This window comes from Dermacentor andersoni, chromosome 5 (assembly GCF_023375885.2).
Source record: "Dermacentor andersoni chromosome 5, qqDerAnde1_hic_scaffold, whole genome shotgun sequence".
Taxonomy (NCBI): domain Eukaryota; kingdom Metazoa; phylum Arthropoda; class Arachnida; order Ixodida; family Ixodidae; genus Dermacentor; species Dermacentor andersoni.
This window is the reverse complement of record NC_092818.1, coordinates 204091624-204106877: the sequence shown is the minus strand read 5'-3', so window position 1 is coordinate 204106877 and position 15254 is coordinate 204091624. Positions and strand designations below refer to the sequence as shown.

Here is a 15254-nt window from a genome sequence, read left to right as displayed (position 1 = left end):
TTTGAAAATCCAAGTTGCTCGACTGGAAATCCAAGCGTAACGGGGCAATATTTAGGCAATCCCTTTTTGACGTCAGTAAGATTCTTGCTCGATACAGCCGCTATTCGTTCTGATCGCACCCTTCGCCGCAGCCATCGCAGAGAACATTGCTCTTTTCTCTGTCCATGCCGGCACCGGCCGGACGCCGCAAGGCGCCAACGGCGGGCGGGCGAACGGTCGCAGTAAGCTCACTGTCACGAGACGACGATGCACATTGCATCGTCCCACGTTGCAAGCACATTTGTGCAAATTGCAAGCGCACGGCGCTTCCAATGAATTTGCACTGCGGTTTTCAAGGCCTGACGTCCCGGTAACCGCATTTTCTTGTGCCTGCTCTTGAGAAAGGTCACCTGCTTGTACGAGGCTGGCCGCATTCATGGCATCAGGTAGTATGCGAAGTAGAAAACGGGGTTTACCCTAGCCTAACGCAGAACTTATTAACTGTATGCTCGGAATTTTAATTCATCCACAGCTGCGCGCCAACACGCCGACAGTACGTTACTAAATACAGCTCTGTCGCCTAATAAGCTCAAAATAGCGTTCCAAATTTTATGACAAAGGGTATACATATGCACCGTATCATATCTTAATTTATCGTTTGATTGCGCAGAAAGAAAAGCGGCCTGACGACGACGCGTTCAACACGACGTTCGTGGGCAACGCACGGACAGATTGACAAAGTGAATACAGGGTAGAGATATTAGTTGCGGTCACGGCAGCATGAATCCGACTGCACACCCACTCGAAAAGGCCTCAAATAAAATTTTATAAAAATGTAGCTACCAAAATTTCAGGAACCTAATGTATGTAGCACGCGAACTGTGTGACGTGCCTTACGGTGCACGCTGTGAAAGTAATCAGTAGCAGAACAACCAAAAGAATTTACTGGCCTATACGGTGGCAGAATACTCTCCTTAACCGCTTGTTCCGCGGTTGAGTTTTTTAAACGTTTACGGTTTGCATAAAACATGTATGCACGCACGTTTAATATTCAGTGGAGCGCAGAATGTATAGTTTATGATGGCGACTTGCGAATGCGTGTCTCGATTCCTTCCTCCGTGTGTGGGGCCTGAGCGGTGGAAGGTCAGTTTATTGGCAACTCCAGTGCGCAATGGGAAGAATCGCTTAACTTGTTGCTGGCATTGCCTTTCTTATATTACATTACATTCCTCGATCGCAAGCGCGCACTTTGCCGAAAAAAAAAATACATTTTTAAAGCAGCCTGATTGTGTCGTTGGGACAAGCCTGTCCCGCATGAAAGAAATGTATTAGCGCTATTGTGTTCCATAAACGACTCAGTAGGCAGTTTTAGCTTTTACGATACGTATACCATACCTGCAAATCTCCGAAATGTTTTGTGAAGTTTACGAAATTCGACTCGTTTTGCAATTTTGCGAATGTAGCATGAAACTTTACGAATTCTGCTCGAGAAAAAGTTTTGCTTGTCTGTCACCGAGTCTTCGTTTGGAATTATGTTGAGAAGACGCAAGAAATATACTTCCTTCCAGCAAGTTTATACAGACATGCAAGTGCCTGAGGCAGGCGAAACGGCAACGAGAATAATTGATATTTAAAACAGCGCCAAAAAACAGCGACAATGGAGGGCACAGGACAGCGCTCGCCCTGTATCCTCCTTCGTCCGTGTTTTTTGGCGCTGTTTTAAATATGGATGATCCGTACCAACTAACGCGTTCATGCGAAGCAAGAATATTCCGACTACACAATGCCGCAGTCCTACGACATCTGTCGACGTTGAGCAATACTGTTCCATGATACCTGCAATGAAAAATTCAACAGTCGTGCTCGAAAGAGTGGGTTCTTTCTGCCTTCAGGCTATAAGATTGTATGAAGCCAGAGGAGAGCCCGTGCAAACAGGAACGTGATCAAAGGAAAACGGCGGCGATCACGAAAGCACACAAGTTTCGATATTTCCAAATGTTTCGAAATACGAGAGGCAATCGAAAGAATCATTCAAAGATATGCAATCTTCATCGCTTTCTTCTCGCTCTCGACCGCGGCATGACATCGCCGCATCAGGTGTCTCGAGTAGCGAGCGCGTCATCCCCGCGAAACGTGATCTGACACTCGGTTTCGTGCTTCTTACTCTACGCTGTCATCAGTTCTTTCTGTAGAAAAATTCGTCGCAATAATCCTTATTCCGAGAATCTTTATTTCTATCGACGAATTTGGCCAGGTGGGCGTATACCTCACTCTGGATTTGTGCAAATAGCGGCACAGCTGCTTCACGATTACTCGTTGCCTTCACTTAATGCATAACGCAATATGTCGTTGCTGAACAGTTCCTGTTGTAATGTGCGCCATGCAGCTGCTCATTTCTCCAAGATATGAACACGATAAAATATTAACGCCACGAGTGCGAGACCCCACAATATGTAGCGCTTTCAATCGAGAATCATTGACAGTTCCGAGCATAAAAACAAATATTGCAGAAAATGACTACTGACGGTCTATTACCTTGAAAGAAAGCGAGTTCGTGAGACGTCAACGCGGATTTGGAGCTACACTAAGGACAAGCACTAAATTAGCGTAGACAGATAAATTATTTATTCAACACTACATTTTAGCTAGTTGGTCGATTACTAGAAGTGAAAATGAAAGCAGAGCTACTACGTTTCGTGTTTCGCGCGAGACAACCAGCGCGGGCACGTCAGCGTGACGTCACGGATTTCGAAACATTACAGCGGAAGCTGTATGTGGCTAGTTTCGAGTGGATCGGTGTCCGTAGACAAAAAACCGTGAGCCCATTCCGAAGATAGTGCATTACCGGGCCGACCCGCGGCGGAGGTGAAGCAGGCTTCAAGCATTCCACCATCTTGCAAAAACAAATTAAATATCTTAGGTCCAAATACAACCCGTGTCAGATATTAAGCTGATAAGAACAGATACTACACTTTGACCCGCGTCGGCCATGTCTACGTTCGCAGTGCTCTCTCTTCGCCGGCGTTCCAAGCGCTTGCTCTCCCGTGGTGGCGGTCCCGCCGAAACGTCACGTGTGTCTAGCTTCCTCTGGTTCATCGGCCCCAGTCGTCCACGCGAATGTATATGAAAATCGCGGTAAATGAGTCCGCACCTATGTTCAAAATCCTGTGTCACTTCTGCGCCGTGTGCTAAACAACTTCGCTGGTCATCCACCTTCAGAGAGTAGAGTGGCTTACGATTTTCTTAGTGCATTTGGGCAGCTCGTGGCGACCGCAGGAGTTCTCCAAAAATCAGTCTTTGGCGCTTCCCCATCTTTACCGGTAAGACTTGGCCAACGCTGACGTCGCCAGAATACATGATGCCACGATGCGGAAACTTGAAGGTGGCGTCGGCACCTGTTCTCCATCACCCTTCCATCTCTCCTTTGGGTGCGCGTGCGGGCGTACATGCGAGTGTGTTCTTTTGCGCTCTAAAACAACATACTAAGATTAATTACCAACCAGCCCAGCTACAAATTCTTCTAGATGGTACAGCTGCTTCCATGTAGAACATAAATATTGCATTGAGCTGTAGCAAGGGTATAACAGAAAATACAGATTGCGGTAAATTTTGTGAACACGTGCAAGCGCAAACAGCACAAAGTTATTCTAACGTATGGGCACTACTCAAAAGCTAGTTACGCAATGCGCTGATATACTGTCTAATATAACGCACAAAAATAAGAAGAAAAAGAGGGTTCAGTACATGTTTGCAACCATCATAATTAAGCCAGAAACGTTAAACTTTATTCACGCATTACAATTTGCATGCAATCGTTTTCACCAAAGATCAACTCGGTGTGACGTTCAGTTCTCCTTGGACATTCAAATAAAAGCATTGCAATAACGGTCGCATAAAGCTTTCTAGCACTTCCTGTAGAATTTTCTATAAATGGTCATAATTAATTTAAACATATTTGCTTTCACATACAAGTCGGCCATAATGTTTTTCTTGTCTTTTTTTCATTAACATGCCTATTACACTCCGGGGCTCTTGCATACGTAATTTACTGCAAATTCCTTAATTATAGCACACCCTTTTATGCAAGCCTCCACATCGTCCATATGCATTGTTTTCACCAGATGTAAACAAGGTGCCTAGTTGAACTCACCGAGAGGAAGTCGGCGATACCTATATTAGGTAACTCGTACATAACGTATGAAAAGAGGAAGCAAGCTATTTTTGAGTATGTAATTGCAACAATGATAATTAAATCAACAACGTTAACCTAACTCAATACATGGGCCCATCCTAGTTCACGGACTATGGGCTCAGTGTCAAGTACTCTACTCCTATGACTCTGGGAAACAATGTGGGTAATGGCCGTATAATGCTTTCGAGCATCAATAGTGGCGCTAATTAAATGCCTTTTAATCTGAGACTAAAAATTGTGTCCGCTAATCACACATGAGATGTCCCCTCATTTGTCAAAATGCCACCTTTGCGCCACATTGAGTTCTTGACGGGCATAAGACAATTTTCTTACGCGGTTCATAAAATACGCTTTTCGAGCTCGGAAACGCTTGTATAAGTAATTTTCCACAAAGGCAGTAACTAACATACACAGTTCCAACTTCTATCGTACGTACATCACGCGAAGTACGCTACTTATTTCGACGAAATATAAATCACGCAGCGCCTTTAGTTCACCGAGGAGACAGGAAGGAAACCAACTACGCACGTCAGATAACGCTTAAAAAGAGGGAGAAAATGTTTAAATAATATCCGAATTATTTCAAAGCCCAAAATTAATCTACACGTTCGAAACACTCTGTGCACATCACCCATAACATGGGCCCCATTTCCTATACCTAGAAAACTGCTGCCGTCTTTTGGTTCTCCCAGGCCAGCGCTCGGACTCTGTGATATGACGCCTCAAGACGGGCTGTAAACGAGGTTTCGCAATTTAAAATGCGCAAGCATTTCTATGCTAACCTAATGAGGAAAACCGTCCGTACCTCCGTCACGTGAGATCATCGCTTTCAAAATAGGGCCATAAGCAACGAGCGCATTCACTTTCATGATGCCTCTCGCTTCAACGCGGACTACGCGGCGAGAACACAGCGTACACGCAGCTATAAGCACTCGGCCCATAGAATTGAGCGCCGATCGCAGATCGATCTCAAGATCCGGCTCTCGCAGCCGCCGCCGGAGCGCGGTTGATCACGGTTCATACTGGTTCGACGCGGACGGATAAGGCGCCAAAGAGCGATAACGGCTTATAATGATCGCAACGTCATCAGCGCACCTGGCGCCGCCACGTGCCGTAGTTTGTTTACCATCATAAATTCATCTTGCGTCGCCGTACGCAGTGTTGGATCTGGAGGAGTATCCCAATTGCTGTTTCCCAGATTTTGGACCTTGCCGTTGGGTGCGGGAGTTGGCCGAGATCGAGGTTGAGGAGGACTTTGAGATGAAAACTGGAGGTTTATTTACATTATTTACAGTGAGAGTACAAAGAAATTAACAGTCATTACGGGCCGGCAGCAACTCGGACGCTACGGCCCGTGGCAAGAAGCTCGAAAGAGATGGATGAAGCAATCCTCTCTTGCTGCTCCCGGTCTCTGGCTTTTAATCATTTCGGTGTCTCGAAGTCACGTCACGTTCGGCAATCGGCGAGCCCGCTCAGGTGGCGTCATTTTTGGCCAATCAGCGAGCCCGCTCAGGTGGCGTCATTTTCGACCAATGGTAGGCGCCCGTACGATTGTGTCACACCCGGCGCATAGGGTCACTCCTTGGGCCCAATTGTCCGAGGGCTTACTTCTCTCTGCGGTATTGCCTTCCTGGCTTGCAACTGCCTTCACAAAGGCGGATGGGGGGATTGCTGACAGGGCTTCACGGTGCATTACAGCTGTTTTGCCTTGTGACCCACGTTACGTGGAACCGTGCCAGGCTCCCGCTACACTTTCGGGAAGAGTCAAGCAGTGAATAGCTCCACCTGCGGCGTACGAGGCGGGGGATGCCAACTTGTTTGGACGTGCGGCGCCTCGGGAACGTGGTAGATGTGCTTCTGCGCTCCTTAATTAGCTGTGACGCGATTCGATGTGGTCATGTGAACTCGAAGTAGACTCAGGAAAAAGTCCCGTATCTAACAGCAGCTGGCCGTGTCGCCGCAGCGCTGTCATTTATACTAGTCCGATCAAGTTTCGTAACGTTGACAATGACACCGGGCTGCGTGGGGATGAGCAAGTGACACAAAGCTTACGTCCATTTAGACAACTCCCAGAGGAGTTTCCGCGTAATTTTCTTCTTCACTCCATGAATAACCCACCCACTGTTCAAAATTTTCCTGCACATCATGCACGCGTAAGGAGGCGCTGTTATGTCGGCGTGGCCGCCACGAACGCCACGCCGGGTACGGTGGTCTAACCAGGGACGCAGACGGGACCGAGGCTGAGAGCTAGTTTACTGAAGAGCGGCGCCTTAAATAGGCGCAGCGTCGCCATCGCAGCGCCGCCTGAGGGCGAGTAAGTTTCGGTCTCGAAACCGAAACCCCGGTGTAACCGAAACGCCGTGCGTTTAAGCGGCGCGACTGTATCATATTCCAGACGCAAATACTTTTCGCACGCCAAGATTTGCAACAATGGCGGACAAAATAAAAGCCCCTGTCGGATGATTTTGCAGCCTACTTAACTAAGATTGGCTAATTAACACTTTATTATCAACGTTAAACGGCCAGTGCCAACGGGACAATTTTAGCTAATGGCGAGGTCATAGAAAATCGGCTTCTAAAATGGATCAATGACTCTTTTATAAAGCATTCTTTCAGGTAGAATTTCCAGTCATTTTCGTCGTGATACCGAAGCCGAGTGCTTCAGGAGGACGTAATGACGCCTCAAATAGACGTGATATGACAGAGACTACACGACAGAAAAGCACGAAAACATTGCCACTACTAGATGCCGTTGACTGAAAAAAATGACATGCTAGGCACAGTCATGCGATTTCACTGTCAATCAGGGCTAACGACTGTCCGATTCATTTTTTTTTTTTTTTTGATGACGCACACAAACCAAGAGCGGGCGGCGCCAGCCAAAGCTAAGCCGTACGTATAAGCTTGGCGTTCCGGTGAGCGCCGCCACGGGCTGTCTCAAGTTCCGTCACGTGACTACGCGAAGTGGTCTTGAGTCTCATATAGTTTCCTACAAAATTTTTGTGGGAAACTCTATGGTGCTGCTGAAGCGTTGCTGAGTTTCGGTTTTAGGCGGAAAATTGTCAAAGCTACGGGGCTTCTACGTGCCGAAACCACGATCGAATATTGAGGCACGCCGCAGTGGTGGACTCCGGAAATTTGGACCACCTGTGGTTCTTTCGCGTGCACCTAAATCTAAATACAACGGATGTTTTCTCATTTGGCCCCCATCGAAATGCGGCCGCCGTGGCTGGGATTTGATCCTGCGACTTCGTGCTTGACAGCCCAATACTATAGCCACTAAGCAACCACGGCGGGTATTTCATGACATTAAAGGGCACTTACAAAATGGGCATGACATACGGGGGTTTACACCTTATACATATATGGTAATAAAGTACACACAAGCGATGTAGGCCTATGATCAGGTCGTATTATGAAAATAAGCAGTAACTACGTTAAACCTGTATATAGAACAATAAAACAATTTCTCAAGAACGTAAACAATCACACGAAATATCGAAAATTATCTTTGGCAGCTCAAAGTAGCAATGTTCCCGGGAAGGTCGTTCCGGTGAGTGGCTGTTGGGTAAAAAAATTATACGGAAAATTTAATCATACGGGCACGTGGACGGGCAACCTAAGAGAGATGACCAATGCGATTAGATACGCCTGACGGGGCTGAGATGTAAGGCACGCGATTAAATGATAAATGGTAGAACTAATGGAACATTGCCAGACTATATAAAATGCGGAGGCGATGCGAAAGAGTTGAAAAGGTGAGAGTGACGCAGGACTCTTACGAACATGAGGAGTGGATAAATTTTGCGGCAAGATTTTCAACTGGGTAAAGTATATTTATTAACTACGTTCTTTGAAAAGTATACAGCAGCTCCATTCATAAACTGTAACAGTAACATGGATCCATTCACGTAAGCAATATGACTTGCCAAAGAAGAAACCCTAGAAGTTGTATTTCTAAAACGACGTCTTTTATGCGTGCTTTACGCCTTCACTGTGTTACAGGTGATTTCCATAGCTGTGAAGAGATTTGTTTTTTTTTTTTTGCTGATAATATTCTACGAGTACGGAGCTGAATCTAGCTTTAGCGTATGCAAGAAGCATAACTAACTTGTCTCTTCGCGTGGCTTTGTTGTCAACATTTATTTTGGTAATATATAACTAAAGAAATGTTTATTTTTCATGTAATATCATGCGAGTATACACGCATAAGTTTCCCTGTCAACACCAGGCTGCAATGACAAGGAGTCGATCACTGAAACCGGGCTTGATTATTTACCGTCGCGGATGGGAGACCGAAAACGAGCTGATGAAGTGCACGAACAGCACTTCATCATCCGTCAGACGCGCATTGCTACACTTACCCGCCGACGCCGTGAAAACAAGCGAGCGTGCAGCAGCTCGGCCTTGGCAACGAACAGCAACCGCGAAATAGAACGCCCAAGTGGCGACAGCACTGTCAAAATATCGTGTGATTTCTTTCTTCTATTCTGATGTCTCCTTTCCATGCTCCCTCTTCCTTTGCGAACAACGTAGCGCAATATATATGGGTGGTGCACGAAGGAAGGCAGCCGAATAACGATAAGGAATCGGGCGATCAAACTAGAATAATAACAGAGGTAGCTGGATTTCTAAAACGGTGCGACGGAAACGACAGCACGGCCTCTCTGGAGAAAAGCAATTTCGCCGCAGTTCCCTGGTGTGCCACGCAAGTAACAGCGTTTCGGAGATCAAAGGAATTTTCGACGGGACTCGGGTCGCGCTGCGCAAAATGCGTGCACGCTGCCAGATCGTGACCACGCCTGACTGCGCGCGCGCGGCGAACACGTGACGCAGTCCGCAGGCGCGCGTGCTGCACTCGCGCGCCACAGCGCGGCTTCCAAACTTGGCTCAAGTGCGCGTCTCAAAGGGCTCACTCTATGCAGTGTGATCAGTCTGTCCTTCGAAAAAAGATAGATCCTTATCGTGGTCATTGGGCGTGCGGGTGTCTCAAGTGTTTCGTTCGTGTCGTCATGCACCTACTTCTTGTAATCATCCTTCGGAATCATATTTCGCTGAAATCATGATGCATCACTACATCAAAATCTTGTTTCGGGAAGAATCGAGCCTTCAGAGCTGCAGGCATTTTACTGCAGAGGAAAATAACATTCAGTAAACACACAGCAACCATTTAACCGTACTATTAAACGTGAATAAGGGAACGAATCCCTCAACGTAACCTACACGCGACTCTGCGATTTCAAGCCAATATGCTCATTGCATAGTTAGACTTTCTTGGCCTTGCACAGCTCCAGTATTGTCACCTGTAGGCAATGTAAATTAGCCGGTGCCAAGAAGAGAAGCGATGAAACGCTGTTTTTACGCACATTCTGGACTGCTGCAAGAGGCACAATGCGACGCACAGAAGGAACGATCACAGGCTCACCTTCGATAACGCTCGCCAACAACAATGGCGCGCATTCCGGCTCGGCACGCGTTATTATAGCTTGCCACAACCTGCCTGATGGCGCCGCAATGGATTTCTGAACGTCAACTGTTGGCGCCGCGACAGACTTATCATTCTTATCTGACATAGAACTTGTTCACTCCAATGCCTACATTTACACGAATACGAGAGCAGCGGCTCGAGTGAGAAATCGGGCTCAGAAAACCCGACTTGATAGCGTTTACACTGACCCGAGCCTAACAGGTCGAGAGCGCTGAGACAACCTCCGTCGAAACCAGAGGTAAGAAAATCATTGCTGTCTCCGAATCACGGACCCAACCATGCAGTCCGCGTTTACATCCGCGCTTCTTAACGGGTCGAGCTGGGTCAACGTAACCCGTGCAGTCGGGCTGGCTCAGCTCGATTCGGCGCTCGTTCGGCCTGACCAACTAGATTTTACATGACCGCGACAGACAAATCTGAGCCCGACGAGTGGACTCGATTCGTTCTTGGCAGGTTCATGAAATCCCTGATTAACAGCAAGGTCCTATATAGGGTCGCGAAGGTGAGGACGAGATGTGGTCTAGAACCAATCGCCAGTGGCATCAACCTCTCGCGTGAAATTGCAGCTCGACCGTACATCTCGCCGGACAAAACAGCCGGTCGTGAAATTATACATCCATTACGTCTCAATGAAATATTTGTAAAGGTACAGAAAATGGCACTAGTACAATACATTTTTTTAAAGACGCGGGCTGTTTGCTACTGTTCGCGAACAATGATTCGGAAACTGCGTCAGCCTTCTGCAGGTTACTGCTGTCTCGCTGGGTGCCCTCTTGCTCTGGACCCTGTCAAATGTCGCCATATCTGTCGAATTAGTCCTCTCGTCAGCTCTGATTGGCGCAGGCATGCTATGGTCACTCTGACTGGCTCAAAATGCCATCATTACAGAATTTGACAATCTCCAGCATAGCATCATCTGTTTCGTGGCAATGCCCGCTGAGACATGCTGACACGGTATTACCGTATTCGACATGGTGATGCCACGAGAAGTCTTATGTATAGCCATAAAAATGTCCCGCAATATATAATAGCATCTTTACCAATTTAATCAGTCATCTTATTTTCGAGTGCTCTTGCTCCTGTTGTATACGACGTAGTCATGTGTGCATTATTAATTAAGGAAAAACTGCAGGATGCGTGCGTGCAAATCTAGCGAATACGAGAGCGTGGTTTTATTTCGCTGGAAATTTATGGACACTTCAGGGGCATTTCCGCCGCATCTGCGCGCCGCGAGAGTGAAATCTTGCGAGGGTGAGCCTAGAAACATGGAGGAAAGCGGCGAGGAAGCGCCCCGTCTTCCATCGCGCGAAAAGCAGAAGTGACGGGAGGGGGGGGGGGGGGGGGGTCGTCTTACTCGGCTGGTGGCTGCGTATGGCGCGGCTGAGCGCGGGCCCTCCTTAAAGGGACACTAAAGCGAAACGACAAAGCAGTTAAGACTAATAAAGCGTTGTTTGAGAACACTGCAGGCAGTCATTTCAAAACAATAGTTTGATTATTAGACGAGAAAATGAAGGTTGAAGTGTCAGTATTTGACTTTCGCACCAAAACCCCGACGCCGGTACGTCAGTGTGACGTCAGGGATTCCAAAGTATGTTTTCGCATTTGGGCCGCTTCGGCTGAGTAAAGGTTCCCGAAACTTGCCAAGTTGAATATTTGGTTCCATTAGAACACAATGCAGTCAATCTGTACGGCTATATAATTAAGTAGGCCCTAGAAGATGCTATTAAGATCCATGACGTCACAGCGACCAGCTGCGGGAACTTCAAGGGGCTTCGCCACCCGTCTTTCGTTCTTGCGCTTTTTCTTGCTTACCAAGCATCTTATCGTGGTAAGATCGCTGTTTTTGTTGTAGAGAGGCACTTTACTGATTCAGAAGTAATTTTTCTCTTTAGTGTCCCTTTAAAAGCCATGTGCGGTGTGAACAGAATCTAGGCGCGCCGACGCTTGATGGCTTCACGTGCGCCGTGTGCTCGCCTCTTAGTTCGGGCTCAAGAGGCAGCACGACGGGCTATTCGCTGGCTCCTGATGCTGCCGCTCTTCCTCACGCCAGCGTTTTGACAGCGAGTATACGCAGCCCTCAAGTGAGATGTGTTCATGTTTGCCTGTGCACATGTGACACCATACGTGCTACTCTTCTTCGTAAACAAATGTTTACAAGTTTAAACGGCGGATAAAACTGCTATCCTTACTCCCTATACCTGTATAATAATTCGCTATCGCAATCCGTGCTTCGCCTTTCCGACGAAACTGCGTCATTTGCTGTGAATGATAAGCTGCTGTTTTTTTATATGAAGCTTTCTTTGTCTCATCCGTCGACTTTTCCGCTGCTGCTGCTGTCTTGCACGCCGCATCGAGTGGTGGTTGAGAATGTGTATAATGTACATGGTAGGGACGGCGGGTAGACACGAGCCCGTTTAAGCCAGAACTGCGTGGGCGTCACCACAGTGCCATCTGAAGCTTTCTGGTCGTTGTCTCAATGCCCTCTGGAACTTCTTGGCCGTCGACACCATACCCTTTGGACGGCCGTAATTACGCTTTAGCATTGCAGATGCACCAGCACTTACTTTTGTACTCACTTGCCACAGCCCAGTGGGGAGATAGTATGATAGAAAAAGGACACAGAGAATGCGTGAAACCAACGCCTGACGAAACGGCTGAATAATAGCCTTGCCACTTTTCGCTCGTGGCAGCTTGCATACCTTGGTGGAACGCGGGAAAACGGAAACGCGCCGTGAGAACGCATGCTTCGTTTGGGATCTCTACAATAAAAAAAAAAAAGAAACGCTGCTACTAACACGGCAACAGTTGCGGACAAATTATAAAAATATTTCAAGGTATGATAAGGCACGTTCTGCTGTTCCTGAACAATAAACACCGTGCAAGTTTGTACATGCGGACGACTGACGCAGAGTGTGCAGACGCAAAGCCGCATTGAAGCACGGCAGCGTCAAGACGAGAAGTCGCCATCGCCTGTCCAGCAAATCAACGCATCGGCCACGTTGCGATGCGCCGTGTGAAGGAACGAGAGTGCTAACTTTCTCGCAGGCTACGAACAATGCCGCAACAACGCCTCGAGAAAAAAGCGTCTCGCTGTGTGTTCTGTGTACTATTTACGTAGACAAGCACATGTGGTGCACGCAACGTAACATTTAACATCACATCACGACTGTCGTAGGCCGTCAACATTCCCACTAAATATCGTCAACGAACGCTAACAGCACAGAAAGCTTCTTGGTCATACATTGGCACAGTGCGCAGGATTTGCATAATTTCTTCTTAACATAAAATTTTCAGAACTGCGTTGCTTCAGCAGGCACTTGCACGTGGTACATAGTTCGACCTCTCGGTGAACCCAGCGCTCTGTATTCATGCGAAACATACGAGGCCTCAACAGTCAAATGGCTGCCATTAGAATGAAGGGTTATAAAAACCGACAGGCCATATATCGCACTCGCTCGTCAGTGTGTCGCACTTTGTGGAGACAGTTCTTGTTTTTATTACGATTAGCGTTCTTTGCATACCTCTGGCTATTTGAGCCTGCCTGCCTGCCTATCCGTCCGTCCGTCCGTCCGTCTATCTATCCGTCCGTCCGTCTATCCGTCCGTCCGTCCGTCCATCTATCCGTCCGTCCGTCTATCCGTCCGTCCGTCCGTCCGTCTATCCGTCCGTCCGTCTATCCGTCCGTCCGTCTATCTATCTATCTATCTATCTATCTATCTATCTATCTATCTATCTATCTATCTATCTATCTATCTATCTATCTATCTATCTATCTATCTATCTATCTTTATCTATATCTATCTTTATCTATATCTATCTTTATCTATATCTATCTATCTATATCTATCTATCTATTTATCTATCTCTCCGTCCGTCCGTCCTCTTACGCCGACCCAGTGACCCAAGTTGTCTAGCGTCGGCCACTAGGTAGGTGCTCGTGATGCCGTCATTGTAATTATATCAGCGAACCCTCGCGCGAAGGTGGTGAAGCTAACGCAGTAGCATCCATGCCAGAGGCTGCCTCCCTCTGTGCGAAAGTACCGCCCCACAAGCTTTAGTTTCCTATGAAGAAGTGCCCCCGCACAGTTTAGACTCGCGCAGTGGCTTCCAATGCTTAAAAAAAGGATTCACTTTCGTTTTTCATGCAGGAAGCAATCATTTCTATGCTCACCCGTCCTTTTCGCCTGCTTATTTCGGCTCTTGTGGAAGATAGCACATTAGTGTGCATGCCGATAGAAGTCCACTTCTACTCATTTTGGGGAAAAGAGATGCATTAAAAGAACTCCAACGCATGCATCCGGTAAATGATTTGCAGAGGGAAGGGTAATAACGGAAATCCATTTACATTATGCACACTACAGACACCCCAGCAGGCCAGTCACTGAAGCTTCGTCTTCTCGAGCGAAAGCTCGTGCTCCTCTCACTCAGTGTTATGCACAGCAGTGCAACAATGTCAATCCGCGGCTCCATTACAAGTTTAAGATGGTGAGTGCACTATAACGCCGATCAGGTTTTATTGAAGCGTGAATGATTATCTACGTGTGCATGTCTATAGCAGCCCAACAGCTGTATCAGTTAACAAAATTTGTTGCTGGACTAGTTGGTTCATGCTAATAAATGAATACTGGGAAGCGCAATTTCAAGACGGGACAAGAGAAGACAGCGCTTGTCCCGTGGGTCGACGTCTTCTCTTGTCCCGCCTTGAAACTGCGCTTACCAGTATTCATTTATTAGCTGTATCGGTTGTGCACTACCATCTAGGCCAGCGTGATGCTTCCTGCATATTTGTTGCACAGTAAAATTTTAGAGTGCAGAACGCACCGCGCTTCTATAAATCCGTTTTCTGCGTGATCCAGCACTGGTTGATGCCATGGAAAATAGCTTCGTGTTATACCAATACAGATATTTGCAAAACAACAACAACAACAAAACAAAAAAAACTATCGCAGCAATTTCAAGACAAATTTTCTTCATCCGAGTGACTGCGTTAGGTTGGTGGATGAGCGCTCAGTTCTCTTCAATTTATCGCTTCTCTCATGAATTTTGCATTTACACATCGTCTTCACTGCGAATGTCTTGCTACAGGAGAAAACTGTTCTGCAATATAACTAACAGCTACACTTTGACGCCTGTCTTTGCGAATACGTTATCTGGTATACAATCCAACGGGCTTCGCTGCCAGCATCACGGTAGCGTACAGCCCGATTACAAATCGGACATGTAGGAAGCAACGCCACATGAGGCTGATACCACGACAGCCATGCGTCGTGTTGCCTCCTTGCAGTCACGTTTGTAAATTTAGGCTGTAAGTACGCTGACAAGTATTTCTGTTTGGATTCTTAGGATACTGGCCTCGACCGGCACTGCTATCGCTATGACGTGGAAAGTGACATCACGTGATTCGCGTTCGCGCATTGCCGCCGCTAACGCAGCTCGCTGGCTAAGCGATTGAAGCCTTGATTGTGGGGTTGCAGATAACGTGCGTCATTTGCAACGCGGCAATTGAGTCGGCCACTCTTACAGAATGGTTTTCTGCTCAGCGACGCTGCGCCGCACGTATTGGGCCGAGCCTGGCGCGAGCTTTCACGCGTACCC

The 15254-nt window shown here is 47.3% G+C and overlaps 1 pseudogene; it reads right to left on the bottom strand.

The window, feature by feature from the left end:
• Positions 1–2790: 2790 nt before the first annotated feature.
• Positions 2791–2970, bottom strand: LOC126532571 (U2 spliceosomal RNA; annotated as a pseudogene).
• Positions 2971–15254: the final 12284 nt, after the last annotated feature.